Raw genomic sequence first — 10,494 nt, forward strand, 5'->3', positions numbered from 1 at the left:
TCAGACAATGCTGAGACAGCTTGTTCGGTCCAAACTGGAAGGAAGGGCCATATTAGGGAGATGGTCGGTCAAGAAAAGAGCCCAAGATTGGGAGCCAAGAGAACTAGGTTCTCCTTACAGCTCTGCTAAAGATAGCCCAAGCAAGTCCCTTTTCCATTTCACTACAGGTTCCTGAGATAAGGTACACCACTTGCTTTCCCTAGTGTACAGAGAAGTGCTTGCGCACTTGTACGAATACGCAGAAGACTATATAGTATAACTGCAAACGGTTATTATTATGCAAGTATAATATGAAAGGGTTTGTAACCCATGAAGGAAACTAGGCCAAAGCCCTGGCTGCATATAAAGGAAAGGCATCATGACACATTTTAAAATGTAGCATGGCCGGGCAGAGTCACGTGGCATATTCATCCATCAGAAGGTTGATGCTTTCCTCCTAAGTAAAAAGGGTCGATCTGTAATGAGCCACTTAAGCAGTCCCCTGTGTCACTGAATACCTTCAGTGGGGCTCTATATACCATAGGATGAATCCACCTGTCCAGATTTCAATCGTCACAAATTAAAAAAATAAAAAATGATGGAAGACCTTATCTACCAAAGAGCTGTAATAACAGAGATGGTTCATCAAGAAATTCCTGACACTAATGTTGGCTGTGTACGTGCTGATTTACGTGGCCAGTGATCAAACAGCTCCTCGGTTGCACGCGTGACATTTTAGGGGCTGTGTTTGTGCATTTTCTTTCGAGTGACAGGAAAGCTGATTATGCTTGACATTTGCACATCAAACGCTGTTTTCGACATGTTGTGCCATAAACATTTTACCGGCATTCCTGTGGGTGAAACATCTTGACTCTGTTGCAGTCTATAATCATTGTTGTTGACATTAGCGGAGAGATCTGTGGGATAGCAAAATAACTGGAGTAATTGGATGGAGTGTAGTAAAACAATAATTTAAAGGGAATACTCAGTCTGATCACTAGTACAGTTAACCCCCTACTGTAGCGTTAGCATTTCAAATTCAGTGTAGACAGCTCCAGCTGTCCCAGGAAGGAGCTGGATTTTAAATGGGATGGTTGCCTAAGCAATAGCTCAGAAATATTCATTTCTTTCTCTACCACCACTTCTATACCTCATATCCTTCTCTCATTCCTTTCACATGAAGAGAGAGAGGAATCTCTGTGGGCAGATCCGATCAGCTGGGGAGAAACATCCCCAGTGACCTTCTATGTAGCTTCATCATAATGATCAAGCTAAGGATACGCTTCCTGCAGAGCTAGGACTCTGAACTTCTCTCCCAGGTCCTTCCCCGGCTTCAAACAAATCACTTAACCTCTGTGTGTGTGGGGACAGAGCTGGGGTGAACACTGGATGCTCATAAAGCTCTTTGACCTTGAACTGAAGAGTGCAATATCAAGACAAAAAGGACGGATTTACAAGAATATTGAGGTGCCCAAAGATGCAGGTTGACATCTAGTGGGATTCACAAATCGCCTGGGTGAGTTAGGAACCTAACTCCCATTGGCTTTCAATGTTCTTTATTACGTTTTTTATTTCTACACTTGAACCTGAGCCCATCTTCAGTAATTTTTCAGATCACCTTCACTTCCCCTCGGCGTGCTATAGCGTTACTGGTCACTACGGTAGACAACTGGAGTATACAGTGACCCGCCACTCCCTTACATGCTGCTGGCTACCAAAACAGGCATGCTTGTTCTACAGATCACCCAGACACAGACAGAATGTCCTTATTTCTTTGCTTGTTGGATGCATGTGCCCTGAAGTAAAGAGTGCAGCAATCAAGCTCTTGAAAGTAAGGCACATCCGCAAACAGCTTACATACAGCGGGGACTAAAAACGCTCCTGCCCTGCTAAAAAAAATGTGAGTGCCATCCTCCACGTATCTAGTGGTATGGAGAAGTTCACAGACCTGGAAACACTAATGGTTAGCAAAGCTCTTAGAAGTAACGAAAAGCCAGCATTACTTTTTGGTATGCAGTCTGGAGACCAAACGCCTACAGTCAAATGTGCAAAAGTCTAACACCCTCCCAACCCTTGCAGTAAACAAGAGGAAACAAGCTCATGACACTGCAGACTCGGTACTGCAAAGTGTTATACTGAAAATGAAGGGCTTGCTATCAAAGGTCAGCTACAGACATTAGATTTTTATAAGGGCTTCTATACACGTGCAGGGAGGCTGCTCTGACACGCTCTAATTACACTACGTCTAATTACCACACTCCAGCAGACTCCAGCATCACGTGCATCAGTGTCCCTGTGCTGAAAAATAGCAGCGGGGTGCTTTTCAAGCTTTAGTTCAAAGTGCCCCGCCACTGTTTTTCAGCATGGGGACACTGATACACGTAGCACTCCAGGTGCTTTTAATTGGTGAGGCTCTCAGAGCTGAACCAATTAAAGCCCTCCCCCTCCCCACCTCCTGGAACATGTCTATAAATGCCCTAAGTGATCGGAAACTGGTCTATACCTGTAACAGAGGTTTAGCACACAAACCCATAACAAAACAGACATTTGGCACATGTAGACTTGTTTAAAAATGACAGAACCCAGTCTAAGATTTGTCCCCTGCCATCACCAAAGGGCAAATGTGCGTTCTGTTCACTACTGATCTAAACTACGCTGCTTACAGAAAACTGCCTAACTTAGATCGACTCCACCTCTGGCTTTTTGAATGTCTGTACCAAGCCATAGTCCATAAGAACTTCAGTACATGCAGAATTGTTTCCTTACTGATATTCCAGCTGTATAATGCAATATTAAGTCAGGCTGGCTCAGGCTCCTCTGGGGAATACGTAGTCCTAATTATTTCAAAATGTAGGCTGATCTAGTAAGGTAAATTCCTAAGTTCCAATGGGCTTTTTTGGTGTCTCTTCCCTGAGGATCACAAACTGTTTTTAAATGTAAGCTAAAAAGCTTCACGACCCCATGAGAGCAGAAATGTCACATGGGTAAGTGGAGGCTCTGAGCACTTTACCCATATGAACAAGATCACCAAGAGAAGGGCAGTTGCTCCTCAGTCCTTGCGTCAAGCCTGCAGTATCTTTGCAAGTGAGAAGCTAGGGTTGACACCAAGACAATGAGCTCAGTGCAGGATTTACTGGGTGAAGTCCTCTGGCTTGCATAAGTAGATTTCAGCCAATGATCAAAATAGTCCCTTCGGGACTTAAAATCTGTGACTTGGTGACAGAGAAGGGAAAGCTCTGCTTTCCTAGTTTCCCCACTCTAGACACCAGATCGTACTCCTGGCTGCTATGTTCAGTGGTGGATTAAGATTTATTGGGGTCCTGGGAAAGCAGAAAATTGGAGGCCCCCCCCACCCCACCCATTATAAACATGATACATTCATGAATGTATAGTGCCACTCCTCCCCCACAGTCGGGCCCCAGGCGCTGAACTCCAGCGGCGCAGAGGGGCCCCTTCCCCTTCTGGTGCTGCCACTTCCAAAGGCAGGGCAGGCCGCCGTGCCCCGCAGAGGAGGCTGAATGGACACAGCTGGACCGGAGGTGGGGTGGCACATGCCCCCCCCATGCCTCCCCTGGGGGGGTGCGCACAGCAGTGGGGAGCCACCGGCCCTCCTCCTCCACACCCCCCGGACAAGCTGCTCCTGGTTCCATCGCACTGCCCACCCCAGGGCTGGATCCCATGCACCACCCTGGCTGCCCCTGCCACACTCGCTCCCTCAACGTGGGGGCCTCAATCTGCCCCCCCCCATGCCTCTTCCCCTCCAAAGACTTACTTGCAGGGAGCTGCTCTCCACACTGCCCAGCTGTGCTCCTGGCCACATGCATGCATGCGGCCGTGCACATGCACGCGGCACCCGCTGTCTCTCACTCCCAGCAGCCTCAAGCAGGACCTCTTGCAGGCTAGACTGCTGCCCGCTGCAAGGGGGAAATCTGCCATTTCCCGAGGGAACCCAAGCACCCAGGGCCCGTACGTTAATCATAGGCATTAATAGATGCCACCCTTGACAAACAACTTAAAACAGTGTCCTACCTGAATTTCCCAGTTTCTTTTCACCTCCTTCGAGTTCAAGAGCAGCTCTTAGACACTGTGTATCCAACATATTCAAAATCCAGCAGCTAATATTAGGCAGCTGAGACTTCCCCTCTTGGATGCCGAGCAAACACAGCGGAGAGGGTTCCCACTCCCAGGCAGCGCTGAAGCCATTTTGTCACAATTAAGCACATCTCCCCGAGATGAAAACTCTTATTAGCTGCTGCTGGTGTACAAGCAACAGAGGAAGATGAACCAAATGTCAGAGGAAGGAGAGAAAAGCAATGCATCCTCTAAGGCCTGGTCTAAACCAATTTTTGTACCAGTAATGAATGCTCTTACCATGTGGAAAAGCAATTTTGCACAAATCTATGCCTCTTGCATTGAGGGCTAGGTTGCTACAGGTTAGCTTCTACTTATCACAGGGTAAGAGCATATAGACACTTAATGTGGAGCAGTACTGCAGTAAATCCCCATCTCCCTTATACTTCCTAGGTTGTTCACATTCATAAGCCTTTATTTAGACCAATATAGTTATATCAGCACAATGCCTAGTAGGAGCACAATATCAACAGTATAAAGGTGCCTTATAAGCACAGTTTATTTCCCTTCTTATAGTATACCACTATAAAGCACATTAATACTATTGTAAGTGCATCTAGCCCAGGGTATGGTACCACTGTAGTTAAAGCAGCACAGCTTTTGCATGTCAATAAAGCCTATATAAATCTAAGCGAGACAATGTTGATTTTTCCATTACCTGTTGCGTTCCTTCCTTGTGTACTATGCACACGGTACAAAACACTCTCGGCTTTGTGAGAAAAGATCCATGGAACAGTCAAGGTAGCGCCACCCCTGGAGACGGGCAATATTTTTAGCCAAAAACTCTCTTTCTCGCTCTAAAATATACAGATTTGGGTTCACAAAACATTTTAGTAGCTTTTTTGTGAATGTTACCAAGCACTTTTGGTTGAAAAAAATAAACATTTGGAACAACTGAAATGGTTTGTGTTGATATTTTCAGCATGATTTTTTTTTTTTTTTGGATTAAACCATGTACTTCTTGTTTGTTTTTGAAAAATGAGAATCCAAGCAATGCTTGGAAATTAAACTCAATGCTAAGCTTGACCCAAAATGAAAAAAATTGCAATTTTTCAGTGCACCAGAAGTTTTGAAAAACTGTTTGCTTCAAAATAATCCAAACCAAATATCTGATTCAGATGGGAAAGGAATTGCTTCTGATCAAGCCAACCAATCGAGGGGGGGTTTCCTGCAGATCTAATTACTATTGACCCAGGCAGGACTGCTCCAAGATGCCAGCGATTAGCATTTCAAAGCACATCACCAGTTGTTATTATTTAAAGAAGACAGTGCCCGCCCTGAAGACTGCACATTAGATACAGACCAAATAGACAAAGGAAGGAAAGAGGAAGTCATTTATCATCATCTACTTACACTGTAGTAATGTCCCGGAGACATGGTCAGGAGCCAGGACCCACTGTGCCAAGCACTCTGCAAACACTGAACACAGTTTCAGCCCAAAGAATCTGTAAGTTGTGTACTATTATCCTCATTTTCTACATGGCTGAGTACTCAAGAGAGGTTGATTGACATACTTAAGGTCATACAAGTTATGAGTATGGCAAAGCAGGGAGCTGGTTCCTCTGGATCCAATCAAGTCCCTAGCCCATCCTTCCTCCTGCTGCAATCATCTGCAAAGGGCCTTAAGTCCTGATATTTGTAATAGATCCACAGCTTTGATTGATTGTTGCTTTTCATTGGACCTAGTCAGGAATTATACCAAGACAACAATTTGAAAACTAAAATATGCACTAAAATCTTTCCCAGGAACATATTACTTTCAACAAAACAAAAAATTGCCAGGTTAGACTAAGCCAAACCAGAGTGAGAGAGCCCAACACGAGCACAGCCTGGGGACTCTGCTTTCAATTCTTAATTTAATATATATTTGCAATTCTTAATTTAATATATCTTTAATATATATTTGCCATTCTTAATTTAATAGTTAATATTTAATTTGATTCTTTTTAATTTCATTCTTAAATATTTATGCAGGGTAGAACAGCTGCAATTAAGAAGGATGAAAGACTCTCATCACAGGATAGTCCATAGCTTGGTGCTTGAGCTACTCCAGTCAGATGCAGGGAGCTCAGGTTTTAAGCCCTAAGCAGAGCAGAGAGCTGATGGTTGTGTTTCTACATCCCATGTGGCTGTTCAGACCTTTTCTAGACGATGTTCTTTCTCTCGGTATAGTTTCAAAAAAACCTTTGAAAGATCTCGGTTTCATCTGACGACAGACCTTTCAAAAAGTTTCATGGGGGCTGGGATAACCCTTTTCCCCACAACTCTGCCCTTCAGTTCATACTAATGTTCTCGGAAATGTATTCACCACTCTTCAGGAACAGGAGGCCTCACAGCCTGCTTGGTACTAAACAGAAGTAGCAACCTTTCTGTATCATTAATGCCTTGATCATCATGATAACAAGCCCTTAATTAATCCACTAAGTCTCTGGTGCAATGCAAAGCACTCCAATATGTGCCCGTAGCGGGGTGTGCGTTGATTAAAAGCAAACACAGCAAAACAGAAACCCTTCCCTGCCTCTTTGGAGGCAGCTCAGTTTTGACAGCTCTTCAGCCTCCCTTTAAGTGGCTCCTCAGCCAGCATCCAAGGTTGCTGAATTGTAAAACCCAGCTAATTTCAGGGGGGGGGGAAAATCTTCTATGGAGTGACTCGCTTAGAAGAACAGCAATATGTAGGCAGTTTGATACACCAAGTAATACATAAAATTCAATCCTTATATGCTTGTTCATTTTTTTTTTTTTTTATCTTGCATTTCTGCATTTTCATGGATGGAGTAGGGAGCTAAGTATATAATTTTATTTGTCCCACTCGATTCCAAGGAGGTTTTCACTGGCCAGTTTTAAATGTATGTGAAGCTTATCGCGCCAAAATATTTTGCAAATCAAACGCACTGAAAAGCTCTGAAATGCAAAGTACCGTTAGAATCAAGAGCAACTGGAAAGCCACGTGCAACATTTTACTTTTTTTTAATCAAACCTTCATTTATAAGGAAGGAGTCTTAAAGTTGCAAAGCAAAGAGGTGACAAGGAGGACTATCCATGCAACATAAAAGACCAGAGAGGAGTATCTGTAGGAGCACCAGCTTCACACTAACAGACAGATTATTAGCAGCTTGCTAATACTTGCAATACTGCAGTTGGTGAGGAATTTTTTGGTGACATACTTTTTTTTAATTGGACAGTTCTGATGCATCAAAACAGAAAGCTCATTGGAACAGGTCAGTTTTGATGAACTTCCTGTTTCCAAAACATTTTATAAAAAACGTTGAGAAATGATTGAATCATTCCATTTTGACATTACCTTTTCATAACAAAATGTTCCATATTTTTTTAGTTCTCAACAATTTTGGTTTCAAAATTAAATTGTGGGGGAAAGATTAGCAATAATAACAACAAATAAAAGTTGAAACAGAAACAAAATGATTTGAAATCATCTCAATGAGAAGTTTCAGTTAGCCCAAGTTGAATTATTTTTCAGACTTTCACAAACACCCAAGAATTTCATTTATTTTTATTTTTTTTGGACCAATTCAAGATAAAAACATTTTCAAAATCTTAAAATTTCTGGTGGGATGGAAATCATTTTTCTACTCAGCACTAACTAACATGTTCAAAGGAAAGAGAAGAGAAGATATTATTATTATAAGATATCCCAAAAGATATTCACTAATGTATTGTGTGATATTGTATATGAGGAAGATGTCAAATGCAATCATTTCACTTCCAGTGCTCAAGACTTGATTATTTTTATGCTCAAGATTTGATTATTCTTAGTTATAACTACATATATTATTCTTCATCAAACTACGGAGCACTTTTTCAATTCCAGACCCCTGCACATTCAAATCTAGATTGAAAAACTCACTATAGCTATGAACCAATGAGGCCTGAGAAGCAGCTGAGACTTGAAATGGAACGGGAAAGAAGAAAGAGCCCTTTGAAATATCTCCATGTGGAAGGCATTCATAGTTTTAATCATCATGTACATAAGTGCCTTAATATTCATCACAGATTAAGCAGGGAAAGCAAAGTCTGATGATTAAGCAGGAACACCTTTATTCAGTTCCAGAACAAACACAAGTTCAAAGTCATTAATATACCAAGACAGCTGAGCAATACTCTGGGAATTTCTTAAAACTGCAGAAGGCTGCAAAACACAACATCCAGGGTGTCCTGCTGTAATTTGATGTGGCTGCCACTGCACCACTTCACCATATGCTTGAAGACGGGTGGGAAAACAAGTTAGCATCAGCAACAGCGCATTTCCCAGCACCAGCTGTATTTACTCCACCTCCATCCATTCCAGCTGCTGCCCCAGAACTGTGGCGTCCCCTTCTCTCAGTTTCAAAGTATTAGATGTCCTCTCCCTTTGCCATATAGGATAAAATAAGCTGCCAGTCACGTGATAAAATGTGTCCTTGTGTGCCAGGTAAAGTAATGTTGCAAAATCCTAGGAAAATGCAGGCTTATGAGGAAAAGGATTGAAAATAAAGGTTAATAACTGAGATGCTTCCTGTGGAAGAGATGAGGCTTGTCTTTTTCAGGTCGGTTTCTTCCTGTGCATAAATCGGAGTACTGCTAGTGGGAAACTCTTTCTAGAGATCGCAGCTGATCAGTAGAGAACATTACAACATAAAGCCAAATACAGACTTATTCGCAGATATTCAGGCAGCCGGACTAAAGGATCAGGCCCCTGGAGACAGATCTTCGAAGAAGACTCCATAGCTAAGGCATCGTTGTGCAGCCAACTTGTCCATTCACAGAATGAGCCACAGGATCCTATTTTGTATCCACAGTGGTGTGTTCATATTTTTCACATTTCGGGGGTATCTGCTCACCCTGAGGACCAGCTATATAGCCAACCCGCTGAAGTGGAAACTGGGAATTCCAAGTATTCGACACCAGAATACAGCACAGAGAAAGAGGGAGGAATGTATTAAGGAGGAGACCCCCCGATCCTGGTCTCACTGAGATCAGTATCCAACCCCCGCACAGTGCAGGCTCACTAATGAACCCGCCCATAGGGCATGAAAAGTGCAACTGGCCTGGTGTACGCTGAGGATGTACAATATTCTGAGGTCATAGTCACCTTCCCTCAGTTTTAAGTGCATAATGAATTGATTGACCGATGCCATGGCAAAGGGGTTAGTGCTCTGTCAACCTGTGATCAAAAATAAGCTGCATAAAACAGCAAAGAGAAGGTTTTCAGGACAGTTCTCCAGACAAAAAGGCCCTGCATTTTCCAAAGCAAGGAGTCACTTTGGCTGCCTATACACGTGCTGGTTCGCTTCTAATTAGAAAACTCCAGTGTGGCCTCACTGTCATGCGTATAAGCCCCCGCGCCCTTAAAAATGGCGGTGGGGGTGATTTATCTAAACCTCGTCAAATCAGATTTAGATAAAGCACCCTGCAGCCATTTTTAAACCCATGGGGTCTTAATACACGTGACAGTGAGGTGTTTTAATTAAAGCAGCTCTCCAGGAACCACTTTAATTAAAACACCCCACCCCCGAGCACATGTATAGGCAGCCCATCAGTTCACCATTTTGGGGTCCCATTTTGAAAGCTCTGCAATGGAGCTGGCATTCAGGCAGCCTGAGCATATCCCCCTTCAGAAACCAATCCTGTGTCCATACCTTATGTTGGGCAAGCACAGGCATGAGTCATGGGAGAACAGTGAGGTCAAGAAGATGAGATAACACTGCGGTAGCTCTCCAATAGATGAGGCACTGTAAAGGAGCTCTAAGTTGTGTGTCTAGGGTGAGCTTGAACGCACCTAGTTCAGGTGCTACTTGCAGCATAGCTGCAATTTTACAGACTCAGAAGGAGCTTCAAAACCAGTCAAAAAAAGCAACTTAAATACTTAAGCAGGTTTTGCAGGCTGCACTGCAGTCTGAACTGCCCACGAAGTCTGTACTGCCACAGTACCAGAGCTAGCTAATTTAAAGGCATGCCCTGAGAATGGTGTTCAATGCAATGGGGTTTATCAGGTGATCTGGGGATCAAGTTAGAGATGACAAAGCTAACTGCTGGCATGTGATTGGGCAAGCCTCTCTGAAAAGATGTATTTTCTGCTTACAATCCACTACACTTCATTTTTCACTCTCCCAACACAGACACATCCTATTAAGGACACTGGACAGAGTTACTCAATGGGCTTTTCCTGCACAAAGGAGCATGATAATTAGAACTGCCATTAGAGGGGATTCGCGTGCCACTTGTCAAACCTGAAAAGTCATGACTCAGTCAATATTCCAACTGAAGATAAGAGAACATTGCTGGAGCGAAGACCTCAGGATCTGGCAATAAGTGCATCTTGCAGTCTTGTCCAGAGAGGGTTAAGTACCTTTATAAAATCATGCCAGGAACTACCTGGTTCCTATC

Source organism: Alligator mississippiensis, chromosome 7 (genome assembly GCF_030867095.1).
Source record: "Alligator mississippiensis isolate rAllMis1 chromosome 7, rAllMis1, whole genome shotgun sequence".
NCBI lineage: Eukaryota > Metazoa > Chordata > Crocodylia > Alligatoridae > Alligator > Alligator mississippiensis.